The sequence below is a fragment of the Oncorhynchus clarkii genome, chromosome 22 (assembly GCF_045791955.1).
Source record: "Oncorhynchus clarkii lewisi isolate Uvic-CL-2024 chromosome 22, UVic_Ocla_1.0, whole genome shotgun sequence".
NCBI lineage: Eukaryota > Metazoa > Chordata > Actinopteri > Salmoniformes > Salmonidae > Oncorhynchus > Oncorhynchus clarkii.
Genome location: NC_092168.1, coordinates 32,782,226 through 32,797,114, shown reverse-complemented (window position 1 = coordinate 32,797,114; position 14,889 = coordinate 32,782,226). Strand labels below are relative to the sequence as shown.

The 14,889-nt window shown below is 43.0% G+C and overlaps 1 pseudogene; it reads right to left on the bottom strand.

Annotated features, from left to right (window-relative positions):
• Positions 1 to 7,942, bottom strand: part of LOC139380802 (titin-like) — a 172,754-nt pseudogene extending 164,812 nt beyond the window's left edge.
• Between the last annotated feature and the right edge of the window lie 6,947 nt (positions 7,943 to 14,889).

Genomic DNA, 14,889 nt, shown 5'->3' with positions numbered 1-14,889 from the left:
TTCCTGCCTCTAGGTTGTCATCAAACATGTGACAGTGGAGATTTCCATCTCTCTGTGATGTAGTACAGCGTCATCAGTGCGTGTCTCTATAGCTGATTCAACAGCTATAGAGTCTGGCATGATCTATATTATGAACTGGCCAGGAGCAGGATAGTTATACAGTATATTAGGTGTATAAATAATGATAATATTAATGACACATATCAACATTAGAGGAGAGCTCAACACACCAAAGGGAATGTGAAAAATGAACCATAAGGAATGTTACAAAATCACAGATGGTTGTGAGGTCAAATATGTGGGTACGGGGAAAAGACACCAATTTAACATGGAAAACTGTCTATGTTTATCAGGGATAATGTTATTAAGCGTGAGTGGGGTCTACCGATGTGGGCTGTGGTGACAGAAGAAAGGGAAATAAATAAATAATGGAAGTGAAGGGAAGGACGACAGGGTTGTACTTTTTAATGAATGAACTACCTGTTCCCTTGTTGTGGACATTAACACCACAGTAGAAGAGGTGCTAAAGGTGCTGTGTCTCTGTACCGGGCTGCACCACCGGCACCGGCTCTGGCACCGGCTCTGGAACCGGCTCTGGTGTAAAACCAGCAGACTTGCGGTTGCAAGCTTGGTCCACAGCTGCTACCACAGTAGCTACAGCAATGCTTTTATCATCCACCTCATGCTGTGCCTCCTAGCATACATTAGTACCGTTAGGATCCAATCAAAGTCATTATCAGTTTTATTGATAATAGCTGCATACACATATGTCACTATCACCTTATTGATAATAGATGCAATCTTAAATAGCTACAATCATCACATCTCTAGAGGGCTGGATCATTACTTTCTAAATTCAGACAACCGAGCCTAAGCCATGTTAGATCCAAAAATACATCCATGAAGTCAAATATTCCTTGTACAGGATATTTGAACTGATTTAGGCCCGTTTCCTCAAAAAGAAAGCTAATCAGCGAATCAAAGCCGTTCACAATCTTACCTTATGAACGCTCATGCACATACACCAATCAGCCTCAAGATGTCTCTGCCACAGAGAGAGTTGAGAGAGGGGCTCCTATGAAATAGGAATCTCCTTACCTCTCTCACAGCGACACCAGATACAGCGACACCAGTCGTTTGCGATTCATAAGAGCCCTCCCAGTGCTGCTCCATGTGAACCTGGGTGGCAGACATGGAGGCCTGAGCATGGGTGGCAGACATGGAGGCCTGGGCATGGGTGGCACTAGAAGTCCTGCTGCTGGAATAGCTGCTGGAACCTTCCACCAAGTCTCCCTGCTTCCATGGTGGGGGGACATTAGGACCATGGGCTACCTTTTTCCGTGTGGTCAGTGGGGATTTAACTGGTCTGATTGGGGACACAGACAGTCTTGATGAGGGGGATACAGGCCTGTGTTAAACAAAGAGACAGAAAATATCAAAACATTTAAAAATGTGTAGTATTCATATATTACCAAAATTGTGTTTTGTAGTGTTAATAGACAAATAAGTAAGTAATATGTTTATTATGTAATTACTGTTTCATAAGGTAATTTATTGGGAACCTAAATACCATGTCATTTCTGTATTATAAAATAACCATGGTCTTATTCCCTATGGAGATTGAGGTAAACTACCTGTCTGTGGCATTCAATGAAACACTTTATTTTATGTAGGATTGATATAAAGTGTTTTACCTGACAGGGGCCGGAGTGGGCACCTTGACACGTCTCACAGGTGATGGTGACTGATGACGTCCGCCTGAGGTTGGCTTTGGAGGCACACGTGGTGGGGTCATGTGTGCTTGGTGGCTCACTACACCACCTTCAACACGCATTTGCATGGATGAGGATTCAAAATGAGCCTCCATACTCTGAAAATAAAACAACAGAAAAGGTTAGTGTTTTATCTGAATGATAGATAGCGTCAACAGACAGACAGAGATAAAAATGCCATGTCTATTTATGTCTATTCATGTCTATTTACCCTTGTCTCAACTCTGGTCTGAGAGGAGGCTGACACAACAGTTTTGGACTTCTTGGCAGGCACAGCTTCTCCCCCTAGACAGAAACAAATATAAATATGAATTATCCATCAAATTATTGAACATGATGACAACAAGTTGTAAATCAAATTCAGTTTAGGCTACATGTCAATATGGAATTCACTGCCCACGGGCCCTTTGAGCCTATCACAGTTTCCATTCAGTTTCAATGAATTGGCTCATTGAAGGCGTACTTAATATATTTACAGTTACTTAACGTTATTTCTGTAGTTATTAATCAAATTGATAGAGTCACTCTGACCCTGAAGGGGTTCCAGATTTGAGTTGTATCAGCTTGAAAAAATAATGGAATACACCCACTAAGCCACACCTCCAAAATCATTTCCCAGTGTGACTTGCCTTTTCGAGTGAATTGTAGAGTTACCACCCATGAGTGTGTTTGTTAGTGACATAATTCATTCATGTTCAGTCCTGCAACCTTAACAAAATGAGTTAATGGGCACATGTTATAATTATAATAAGTTCTCTATGACAATACATTACATATTTCATGAAGTCTTATTTTGAGACTTAGCTTTACCCTAACACAGGTGCCTTGAAACTCATGAATTACAGGCAACATCAGGCCTGCAAGTAGGGTTGCAAACTTCTGGTAACTTTCCCAAAATGTTCATATTTTCAAAAGAATCCTGGTTGAAGGATTTCCAGGAATCTTCCAACTGGGATTTCTGGAAAACCTGAAAATGTACCTGAATTTCGCAACCCTTCCTGCAAGTCACATTATGCTGGCTTGCAAAGTGATGTGTAATTCCTATTGGAATCCAGCCAGAGTTAGGATATCCAACAGTTGATATTTGTATCATAATGACTGCCAGGGTTAGGAACAGTGTGAGGAGACTACATAAGCCATTTCATATGGAACAACCATTTCAGAAACAGGTAAAAAAAACAAATGATGGTATTAGTTTAGAAAAATGTATGTGATAAATCTCATGCTACACAAAGATAAATAAATCACTCAATATACATGCAAATACACAGATATTAAAAACAATTCCAAAAAAAATCAACATTCGGTAGAGCATTCTGGGGAAAAAGTTAACTTAAAAAATAGAGTTGATGTGACTTCTCATTTAGTTTTGAGTCTGTACCACATAAACATTTTAAGTAATAATGACTGAGATCAACTCACTAGAAGTATTTGAGTTAAAAATGCCTTACAGTGTAGGTAGTCACCTCTCTAGGCTAGATTAATTATATTTTCTGTCCAAAAAACAGCAAGGAAATGCACAATTAAATAATTGAAACAGGAATTATCTTGTAACCCAGAGAAGGCTGTTACAATGGCGGATTTCCAAAAGCCCAAAGCACGCTAAAAGGTGTCGCAGGCGATATGGTTGGAGCACGGCAAATTTAAGGACAGAACATGTTGCCCATAATCACACACCACAAATCAACTGGATCAACTTTATCTCACCTTGAACCAGTAGTTCAGCAGTGGAGGTAGCCCGTCCACTGCTGTTTGAAGCATTTACAGAGTAAGTTCCAGAATCCTCTGGGAAGGTTTCGGCAATCAACAAACTGTAAAGGTCTCCTTCTTGAACAATCTGAAAGTCAGCAGAGCTCTGTATCTCAGCTCCCTCTCTGTAGAACTTTACCACAGGTGTAGGGATTCCTGCAACACGAACATCCAGTCTCACTTGGCTTCCTTGTCTCACGGTCATACTCTGAAGTCTCTGAATAAAGTTGGGCTGCGCGGTCTCCGCTGTTATAATAAATTAAATGGAAAAATACGTTTTTTAAAATGTGATTTTTTATTTTTTAAGTGGTGGAAGTGAGCAGCACCACAGATGTCCATTGGCTAGGGTAGACGGGGGGCAAATGCAACTGGTGGAGACCAGGGGAAATTGTAACACAATTTGTCTTAATTTTCATTCGGCAATAGATTGTGATCCAAATGGTCCGATAATTACATTTGCTCCTAAGCCCGGGGTCAGTGGTAGCAGTAGACATGGTGGTCAATTATAACACCTACTGTATTGTTTTACTTTAAAGGTGATTGAACATACATTTGCTTTGTGTAAAATAGTAAGTGGCAAACAACAGTTTCCCGATTTCAATATTGGATGTGTAAAATGTAAACAACATGGCAGCTACCACTCTCATCATTGCAAATGAGTGCTGTTAATTGAACAATTCTGTAAAGTAGCGAGCAATGAAGGCCTACAGTACTGGTGGTCAGTCACTTGGACAGGCTGCTTTTAAGAGCTTTATTCATAATGAATACTATGCTATCTTTGGCTGCCCTTCATGTTTGCAGCCATGATTACTCTTAGTATGATGCAAGACATTGTCTAAAACTGCAAGCCAAAGCATTGGCTAGCTAGAACAACCTCAAACAACACCACTGTTTTATCAAGTGGCCCAAGCAAGAGGCCCTGAAAGACCCCCGAGTTTTGCAGAAGATTAGACACAAACGTTCAATGTTTTACCTGAGTGCAGTAACCATTAGTAACCATTAGGAGAAACCACAGTGCATATGCAGGCAAAAAAAATAACATAACACAATACTCTGGTTCTCTCACCTGTAACAAGAAGTTCAGCGGTGCTAGTGGCTTGTCCAGCACCATTGGTGGCTCTCACAGAAAATCTTCCACTGTGTGCGGCTGTCACAGCAGGGATCATCAGAACAGCGCGGCCATCGCTGAACGAGATCTGTGCGCCGGGCAGAGCGGCAGCGGAAAGAACCTGGCCATCACGGAACCAGCTCACCTCAGGAACTGGATTACCTTTAGATCAAGTCAACATTCTAGTCAGCACTGAGCAGAGATGAAGATGGTGATGATTTTGAACAAGCAGTTACAATTCAGAGGAAAGCTGAGGCATTTTCTCTCAGGAACTACAAAAGGCCTGCAATATCACATAGGGCCGGCTTCCCAGGCACAGATTAAGCCTAGTCCAGAGCTCAAAAGCATTTTCAATGGTGATTCTCCATTGAAAGAGCTTTTTACTAAAGTCTAGGCTTAATCTGTGTCTGGGAATCCAATCCATTAATAGGGTACTTATTACTTGTTTATAGACTTCATAAAATGTTGCTGTGCAAAGTCTTTATATCTGCGGTTTTACATCAATGATTCAATCAATGACTGCATCTACAGTACCAGTCAAGAATCTGGACACACCTACTCATTCAAGGGTTTTTCTTCATTTTTATTCATTTCTAATGACAGGAGTGTGCAAAGCTGTCGTCAAGGCAAAGGATGGCTACTTTGAAGAAACTCAAATATAACAATATATTAGGTCCTGTATGTTTGGACATTCAGCTATATTCATGAGGTATAGTTGAAGAACATAAGAGATCTCCTTACCACTAACTTGAGCCTCAAACGTTGCAGCACTACCCTCTAGTGCCACACCGCTTTGCAGAGGCTGTGTAAATGTTGGTGCCTGTGTTGACATTGTGGACGGCACCCTAAGAGATACAACAAAGCACATCACCAAATCACTCACACACCATAAATCTACCTTATTAATCTTTTACAATAATTGAATGGTAAAATCCCTGAACAAAGCAAATCCATGACTAAAAAGCATTGTCAATGGAGATTCTCCATCGAAAGGGCTTTGATTCCAGGACTAGGTTTAATCAGAATAATCTACCTTTCTTTGACATCTTTTACAGTAGTTTTATGGCAAATACATTTGAACTCTACATTTGAACTCAATTCTTAGTTTATGAGAGTGTTCCGTCACTTGTGTCACATCACCAAGCCAATGAAGATGAGTCTACCTTTCTTTGACATCTTTTACATATGCAAATTAAACCTTAACATCAAATGAACCCAGCATGTATTATTAGCCAATGAGTATCTAATGACTTGTGTCATTTCCAACACCTGGCTTACTGTCACTTGAGCTATCAGAGGATCCATGAGATCTGGGTGTTAGGCCGAACACCAGGGCCACAGCTCCGTGTGACAGCTCACAGACAAGACAGTAACAACTGGAAGCTAGCTAGCTACCCCTCAGGAGATCTGTGCTTCACACACACACTTAAATAACAGATGGCCAACTGGCCTTACATCACTGTTTAATGATTTCCAGTTAAATTAATGTTGATATATTTCAAGTTAAGGTAATAAATTACAGTGTAACACTTTACATTACAGTGACCTTATTACTGTGCAAGTATTCCTGTAAGTACAGTGTAACAAGTACTGTAATTACTCAATGTTACACTGTATGTACACTGTATTAAGGGTAAGGCAAGTGTTACTCAATGTAACTAATAGGTGTGTAATAGATTATTTATAACTCAAACTGAACAGAACATATCCCTTGACGTCAGCTGTTAGGCCTACAGTTACACTAGGCCTATACAACACATATGCCTTGACTGGGCCTATGTTTAAGTGCTAAAATGTCTGCCATTGCCGTTCCAGTTCCAGATACAACATAATCCACCAAGTCATCTTTAAATAGCAGCTGGATAACATATCAACATGAGGTTTTGGAATTAAGTATTAATAAACCAGTCATGAATTTAAAGACTGTGTCATCTCCAACAATGTACAAAACACTGCAAATGTAAAGCTTAATATTTTAAGAACTTGTTTAGGACTATAGATAGAACAGCTTAAACTTAGTAGGCCTGGACTTTCAATCCAGTACAGGCCTAGAATCCATCATTTATTGACATACATTATTCAACCCAAAAATATGAGCCATTAAGCACTATAGTATCACATTACCTTTCATCCTTAGATACAACGCACATCAAATATAAGATTCCTTAGGCCTTTACATTTTTTAAATTGAACCTTTATTTAACGAGGCAAGTCAGTTAAGAACACATTCTTATTTACAATGACGCTGGCCCCTATGGGACTCCCAATCACGGCCGGATGTGATGCAGCCTGGATTCAAACCAGGTTCTGCAGTGACATCTCTTGCACTGAGATGCATTATCTTAGATTACTGCACCACTTGGGAGCCTTAATGAAACCCAATATCACAACTTCCATAGAATGGAACATCAATGAAGCTAGCAGAGAACAGTTGATCTTCATCCGGATATACAGAATATCACTTCAGAAAGTATACCTTTGAAAAACTTCACCTCGAGAAATCTCCACAGATCATTAAACAATGGCCTGAGTATATACTGTTCAGAAAGTATACATTGGCGCAACAATTAACTAAGGCATTGCCTTAACAATCAATTATAACCTGCATCATATCGATAATGTATGAAAACTATCCAAAACTGTAAACTTTTGATGAGCCATGTAACACAAATTGGAACGCTCTAAAAATACTCGGTACCAGACTTGATTGACAGTCACCATGTGACACATAACTGGAGGTGCAACTGATAGCCCTGCTGCTGATTCCCTTAAAAAGACATTGCTCCGCAGCTGGGACACCACTCTAACGCTAATACGGGCTATTCTGGGAGCTTCTCAAATCATTTCACCAAATAGAAAAAACCTTGAATTAAAAGCATTAGTTCTTAATAAGGTATGTATTTAAAATAAAACATTCATAATGTTAAATGATTCCCATAATATATTTTGAGACACGTGTCTCCAATTAGGTGGAAATCACCAATTGTCACGTTATACTTTTGGAATTAGTATATACAGATAACACAATATTAATTGACAAGCACTGCATTAGTATAGGTTAAGGTTTAATGAACTACAATGACTTACTTGTATCCACAAGAGTGCCTGGATTTGATTGGGGGAAGCCCAGGAGTTTTATCTCATCAGAAATCTCCTTATCCAGAAATGTTGACAGAAAATCCAATGTGAGAACAGTTTAGCCTCAAAGAAACCCAAAAAAACAAAACCACACAGTGTAGCTGTGTAGTTTTGTTTTTTTCCCTTATGCAATCCCTACACCCGAGGCAAGGCTGGGAATGCTCCAACTGCTCAGAAGTGACAATATGGTTGTGTTACTTTTTATACCCCTGGGCAAATCAGCATCATCAGTGCATCCACTCTCCTTATTGGTCTGCCACTCAGAGGGGCTGATGGGAGATGGGAAGCTATATTATGCAAGCTCACACCTGTCACTCACTTCACTTAACATTGCCCAGGCACTGTTGTCACTGCTTGGGTTCATCTGCCTTTCTTTTGACACAAAACATTTAGCTTTGAATGACTGTCTTATTGAATAAGTACGTGTACGTTTTCCTGTCTTTATATACAAAGATGTATAATAGTCTGTACAGCCTTATTCTAAAATTGATTAAATAAAAAAAATCCTCATCAATCTACTCACAATACCACATAATGACAAAGCAAAAACAGGGTTTAAGATATTTAGAGAGTTTTATGAACACTGCCTTGGTGTCGGAGCTGGGACTCTCCACACAATCTCTGTCCGTTCCCATGTACGCCAGAGCAGTGAACGGACGCTCTATTGGCAGGATCAATCACAGCACCATTTCTATCAATCTGAGAGTGTCAGGGAATCACAGTGAGTCCATGCAGTTCCTGCTCATTGAATCTCCTCATACACCTGTGGTTTTGGGATTGTCATGCTCCAGAGGCACAACCCCCTGATCGACTGGGCTATCTATGGGTTCTATCCTGGGGTGGAGCTCGTTTTGCCACGCACATTGCCTCTAGGTGGCGCAGCCTGCCCCTGGACATCCTCCCATGTGCTTGGGTAAAGCTTTGGATCTCGCCACCATCCCTGCAAAGTATCAGGGCCTCCGGGAGGTTTTCAATAAGGCCTGCATCATATCTCTTCCTAAACATCGACCCTATGATTGCGCCATTGACCTCTTCCCTGGTACTACACCACCTAAGGGACGGCTCTATTCCCTGTCTGGTCCGGAGACCAAGGCCATGGAGGAGTACATTGAGGGCTTTCTGGCTGCTTGGAGCATTCGTCCTTCATCCTGCCGGCTCAGGGTTCTTCTTTGTGGAGAAGAACAAAACCCTCCACCCGTGTATCGACTACCGGGGCCTCAATGACATCACAGTAAAGAAACGTTACCCACTACCACTCCTCTCTGCGTCGTTCCAGCCTCTCCAGGTGGCGACTGTATTTTCGAAGTTGGACCTTCGGAACGCATACCATCTGGTTCAGATACGGGAAGAAGACGAATGGAAAACAGCCTTTAACACAGCTAGCAGGCACTACGAGTATCTGGTGATGCCATTCGGATTGACCAACGCTCCCACAGTGTTCCAGGCTCTGGTCAATGATGTGCTCCGTGACATGTTGAACAGATTTGTGTTCGTTTACCTTGACAACATCCTTGTCTTTTCCCGTTCGGTTCAGGAGCATGTCCTCACGTCCGACAAGTCCTGCAGCGACTCCTGGAGAACCAGTTGTTTGTCAAGGCTGAGAAGTGTGAATTCCATCGTTCCACTATCTCCTTTCTGAGATACGCCATCACAGCAGGGAACATTCAAATGGATCCTGACAAGGTGAGAGCAGTGGTTGATTGGACTCAACCCATGTCCAGAGTGCAGCTGCCACATTTTCTGGGGTTTGCACATTTCTACTGCCGCTTCTTTCGGAACTACAGCACCCTGGCTTCCCCCTCTTTGCTCTCACTTGTCCCAAGGTTCTGTTCATGTGGTCCCCCGCTGCTTACCATGCGTTTTTGGATCTGACGCATCGGTTCAACACAGCCCCCATCCACATCCATCCGGACCTGTCCCGTGTCGTGGTAATTTCCTGTATTTCTAAACATTTGAGAGAGCAAACCACACACAAGTCAGAGTTATATTATAAAGTCCATCTTTAATTATATGAGCTTCACCATAGCCCTGTGACTCTCAGATAAATTCGGTGTCTATAAATGAATTCTCTGAGAGTGCTTACAAAACAGTTCTTAGTATAATTTATATCCAAGACACACTCATCTCAACTCACATGACAAATAACAGATCTTAGGAACATTACACAAATAACCTTTTACTTGAAAGAGGAGTATCCCAAAGCTAGATAGCATTAGCTATAAATTATTGTTCAGTTTGGTCTCCTAAACAAAGTTTTCATCTCGTTCTTGGTACCACTTAGGACCAAAACATTACCTTATCCAGTGGCATATATCAATTGTCAATTCTAGATACACCCATCTCAAATACACCCCCTCCTGGACAAGATCAGAAAAGACAGTGAGCCTCCTAGGCCATATACTAAATCAGGATAAGGGCAACCTCAGAGGGGACATTCAATAGTTATAGACACATTCCCATAAGAAGACAAGCCTGACCTCTCCCCTCTCTGGGCCCCTAGTGTCTAAGCCCTAGCAGAGAAGGGATAACTGCAAACTGCCAACAGTATTATCCAAAAGAAGACATTCTAATGACATATCTCACATAAGCATCATTATATTCATAAAACATCTTATTTATGAATGTTACCTAACTAATTCATCCCTAACACCCGTCAGTTTGTGGTAGAGCTCAATGCTTCTGACGTTGGAGTTGGGGCCGTCCTCTACCAGCGGTCTGCCCGGGACCAAAAGCTGCATTCCTGTGCCTTCCTGTCCCATCATCTCAATCCAGCTGGAACTTCTGGCGATCAAAATGGCATTGGAGGAGTGGAGGCACTGCCTTGAAAGGGCGGAACATCCATTCTTGGTGTGGACCAACCATAAGAATATCTCCACACCGCCAAGCACCTCAACTCTAGGCAGGCACATTGAACTCTGTTATTCACACAATTTAATTTAACCCGGGGGGGGGGGCTAACCGGGGGTTCGTCACAGATTTGGCTCGGTCCTCGGTCCCGGAGTGGGCTCATTCCTCTAAGCTAACCTGCCATCCTGGCTCCCGCCGAACCCTGGCCATCCTCCGACAATGCTTTGGTGTCCCGCTATGGTTTCTGACCTCTCCGCATTCATCGCCGCATGCACAGTGTGCTCAGAATAAGACTCTGTGGCAAGCCCCGGCTGGCCTCCTTCAACAACTCCCTGTTCCTCATCGTCCCTGGTCCCATATATCCCTGGACTTTGTCACTGGTCTCCCTCCATCTGATGGCAACACCACCAACCTTACAGTGGTGGATAGGTTTTCTATAGCCACCCATTTCATAACCCTCCCCAAGTTACCTTCAGCCAAGGAGACAGCTCTCGCCATTTGAGTGCTCCATGGGTTATCAGCCCCCACTCTTCCCTGAGCAAGAGGAATAGGTCAACATACACTCTGCCCCAATGTTCGTCCGCCGCTGTCGGCATACATGGAAGAGAGCCACCGGAAATCAGTTCCCCGCTATCGTCTCGGGCAGAGGGTATGGTTGTCTACGTGGGATCTGCCCCTCCGGGTGGAGTCTCGTAAACCTTTCCCGTTTTATTGGTCCATTCCCCATTTCTAATGTCCTTAGCTCCTCTGCTGTTAGTCTTCTGTTGCCCCGTACCATCCTTATACATCTTACTTTTCATGTGTCTAGGATTATACCTTTGTCTCACAGCCCTTTGTCTCCTGTTTCCAGGCCCACCCCCACTCCCCGTTTATCGACCGCCATCCGATGTCCACGGTGAGATGCCTCCTGAGTGTTTGACCTCGGGGCAAGGGTTTCCAGTACCTGGTTGACTGGGTTATGCCCCGGAGGAGAGGTGCTGGGTCCCACTAGAAACTTCCTGGAACCGGCGGCACCCCGGTCAACCAGGTATGTGCCCAGGTAGGACAGCAGGTGGCGTCCCTAGAGGGGGGGTAATTGTCATGCCCTGATCTGTTTCACCTGTCTTGTGCTTGTCTCCACCCCCCAAAGAGGTCTCCCATTTGTCCCCATTGTCCCCTGTGTACACGGTTTATAGTGCATGTCAAAACAAAAACCAAGCCATGAGGTCAAAGGAATTGTACGTAGAGCTCAGAGACAGGATTTTGTTGAGGCACAGATCTGGGGAAGGGTACCAAGCATCCCCAAGAACACAGGGGCCTCCATCATTCTTCATTGGAAGAAGTTTGGAACCACCAAGACTTTTCCTAAAGCTGTCCACTAAACTGAGCAATCAGGGGAGAAGGGCCTTGGTCAGGAAGGTGACCAAGAACCTGATGGTCACTCTGACAGAGCTCCAGAGTTCCTCTGTGGAGATGGGAGAACCTTCGAGAAGGACAACCATATCTGCAGCACTCCATCAATCAGGTCTTTATGGTGGAGTGGCCAGACGGAAGCCACTTTTCAGTAAAAGGCTCATGACAGACCGCTTGGAGTTTGCCAAAAGGCACCTAAAGGACTCTCAGACTATGAGTAACAAGATTCTCTGGCCTGAATGCCAAGCATCATGTCAGGAGGAAACCTGTCATTATCCCTACGGTGAAGCTTGCTGTGGGGATGTTTTTCAGCTGCAGGGGCTGGGAGACTACTCAGGATCAAGGGAAAGATGAACGGAGCAAAGTAGAGAGATCCTTGATGAAAACCTACCCACAGGACAAGGACCCTAACCACACAGCCAAGAGAACACAGGAGTGGCTTCGGGACAAGTCTCTGAATGTACTTGAGTGGTCCAGCCAGAGCCCGGACTTGAACCTGATCAAACATTTCTTTACAGATCTGAAAATAGCTGTGCAGCAACACTCCCCTGTCAACCTTTTAGAGCTTGAGAGGATCTGCAGAGAAGAATGGGATAAACTCCCCAAATACCAGTGTGCCAAGCTTGTAGAGTCATACCCAAGAAGACTGAGGCTGTAATCGTAAAGGGTCTGAACACATACAGTGCCTTGCGAAAGTTTTCGGCCCCCTTGAACTGTGCGACCTTTTGACACATTTCAGGCTTCAAACATAAAGATATAAAACTGTATTTTTTGTGAAGAATCAACAACAAGTGGGACACAATCATGAAGTGGAACGACATTTATTGGATATTTCAAACTTTTTTAACAAATCAAAAACTGAAAAATTGGGCGTGCAAAATTATTCAGCCCCTTTACTTTCAGTGCAGCAAACTCTCTCCAGAAGTTCAGTGAGGATCTCTGAATGATCCAATGTTGACCTAAATGACTAATGATGATAAATACACTCCACCTGTGTGTAATCAAGTCTCCGTATAAATGCACCTGCACTGTGATAGTCTCAGAGGTCCGTTAAAAGCGCAGAGAGCATCATGAAGAACAAGGAACACACCAGGCAGGTCCGAGATACTGTTGTGAAGAAGTTTAAAGCCGGATTTGGATACAAAAAGATTTCCCAAGCTTTAAACATCCCAAGGAGCACTGTGCAAGCGATAATATTGAAATGGAAGGAGTATCAGACCACTGCAAATCTACCAAGACCTGGCCGTCCCTCTAAACTTTCAGCTCATACAAGGAGAAGACTGATCAGAGATGCAGCCAAGAGGCCCATGATCACTCTGGATGAACTGCAGAGATCTACAGCTGAGGTGGGAGACTCTGTCCATAGGACAACAATCAGTCGTATATTGCACAAATCTGGCCTTTATGGAAGAGTGGCAAGAACAAAGCCATTTCTTAAAGATATCCATAAAAAGTGTTGTTTAAAGTTTGCCACAAGCCACCTGGGAGACACACAAAACATGTGGAAGAAGGTGCTCTGGTCAGATGAAACCAAAATTGAACTTTTTGGCAACAATGCAAAACGTTATGTTTGGCGTAAAAGCAACACAGCTGAACACACCATCCCCACTGGCAAACATGGTGGTGGCAGCATCATGGTTTGGGCCTGCTTTTCTTCAGCAGGGACAGGGAAGATGGTTAAAATTGATGGGAAGATGGATGGAGCCAAATACAGGACCATTCTGGAAGAAAACCTGATGGAGTCTGCAAAAGACCTGAGACTGGGACGGAGATTTGTCTTCCAACAAGACAATGATCCAAAACATAAAGCAAAATCTACAATGGAATGGTTCAAAAATAAACATATCCAGGTGTTAGAATGGCCAAGTCAAAGTCCAGACCTGAATCCAATCGAGAATCTGTGGAAAGAACTGAAAACTGCAGTTCACAAATGCTCTCCATCCAACCTCACTGAGCTCGAGCTGTTTTGCAAGGAGGAATGGGAAAAAATGTCAGTCTCTCGATGTGCAAAACTGATAGAGACATACCCCAAGCGACTTACAGCTGTAATCGCAGCAAAAGGTGGCGCTACAAAGTATTAACTTAAGGGGGCTGAATAATTTTGCACGCCCAATTTTTCAGTTTTTGATTTGTTAAAAAAGTTTGAAATATCCAATAAATGTCGTTCCACTTCATGATTGTGTCCCACTTGTTGTTGATTCTTCACAAAAAAATACAGTTTTATATCTTTATGTTTGAAGCCTGAAATGTGTCAAAAGGTCGCAAAGTTCAAGGGGGCCGAAAACTTTCGCAAGGCACTGTATGTGTTCAGACCCTTTACGATTACAGCCTCAGTCTTCTTGGGTATGACTCTACAAGCTTGGCACACTGGTATTTGGGGAGTTTATCCCATTCTTCTCTGCAGATCCTCTCAAGCTCTAAAAGGTTGACAGGGGAGTGTTGCTGCACAGCTATTTTCAGATCTGTACAGAAATGTTTGATCAGGTTCAAGTCCGGGCTCTGGCTGGACCACTCAAGTACATTCAGAGACTACTTTCGCAAGGCAGTGTATAAATGTGATATTTCCGTTGAATTTCTTTTGATAAATTTGCAAAAATTCTATAAAACTGTTTTTGCTTTTGTCATTATGGGATATTGTGTGTAGACTGATGAGAGAGAAAAAAACGATTTAAATACATTTTAGAAAAAGTCTAACGTAACAAAATGTGGAAAAAGTCAAGGGGTCTGAATACTTTCCAAATGCAAGGGCTCCCGAGTGGCGCAGCGGTCAAAGGCACTGCATCTCAGTGCTTGAGGGGGCACTACAGACACCCTGGTTCGATTCCCATAGAGCGGGAGTCCCATAGGGCGGCGAACAATTGGCCCAGCATCGTCCAGGTTTAG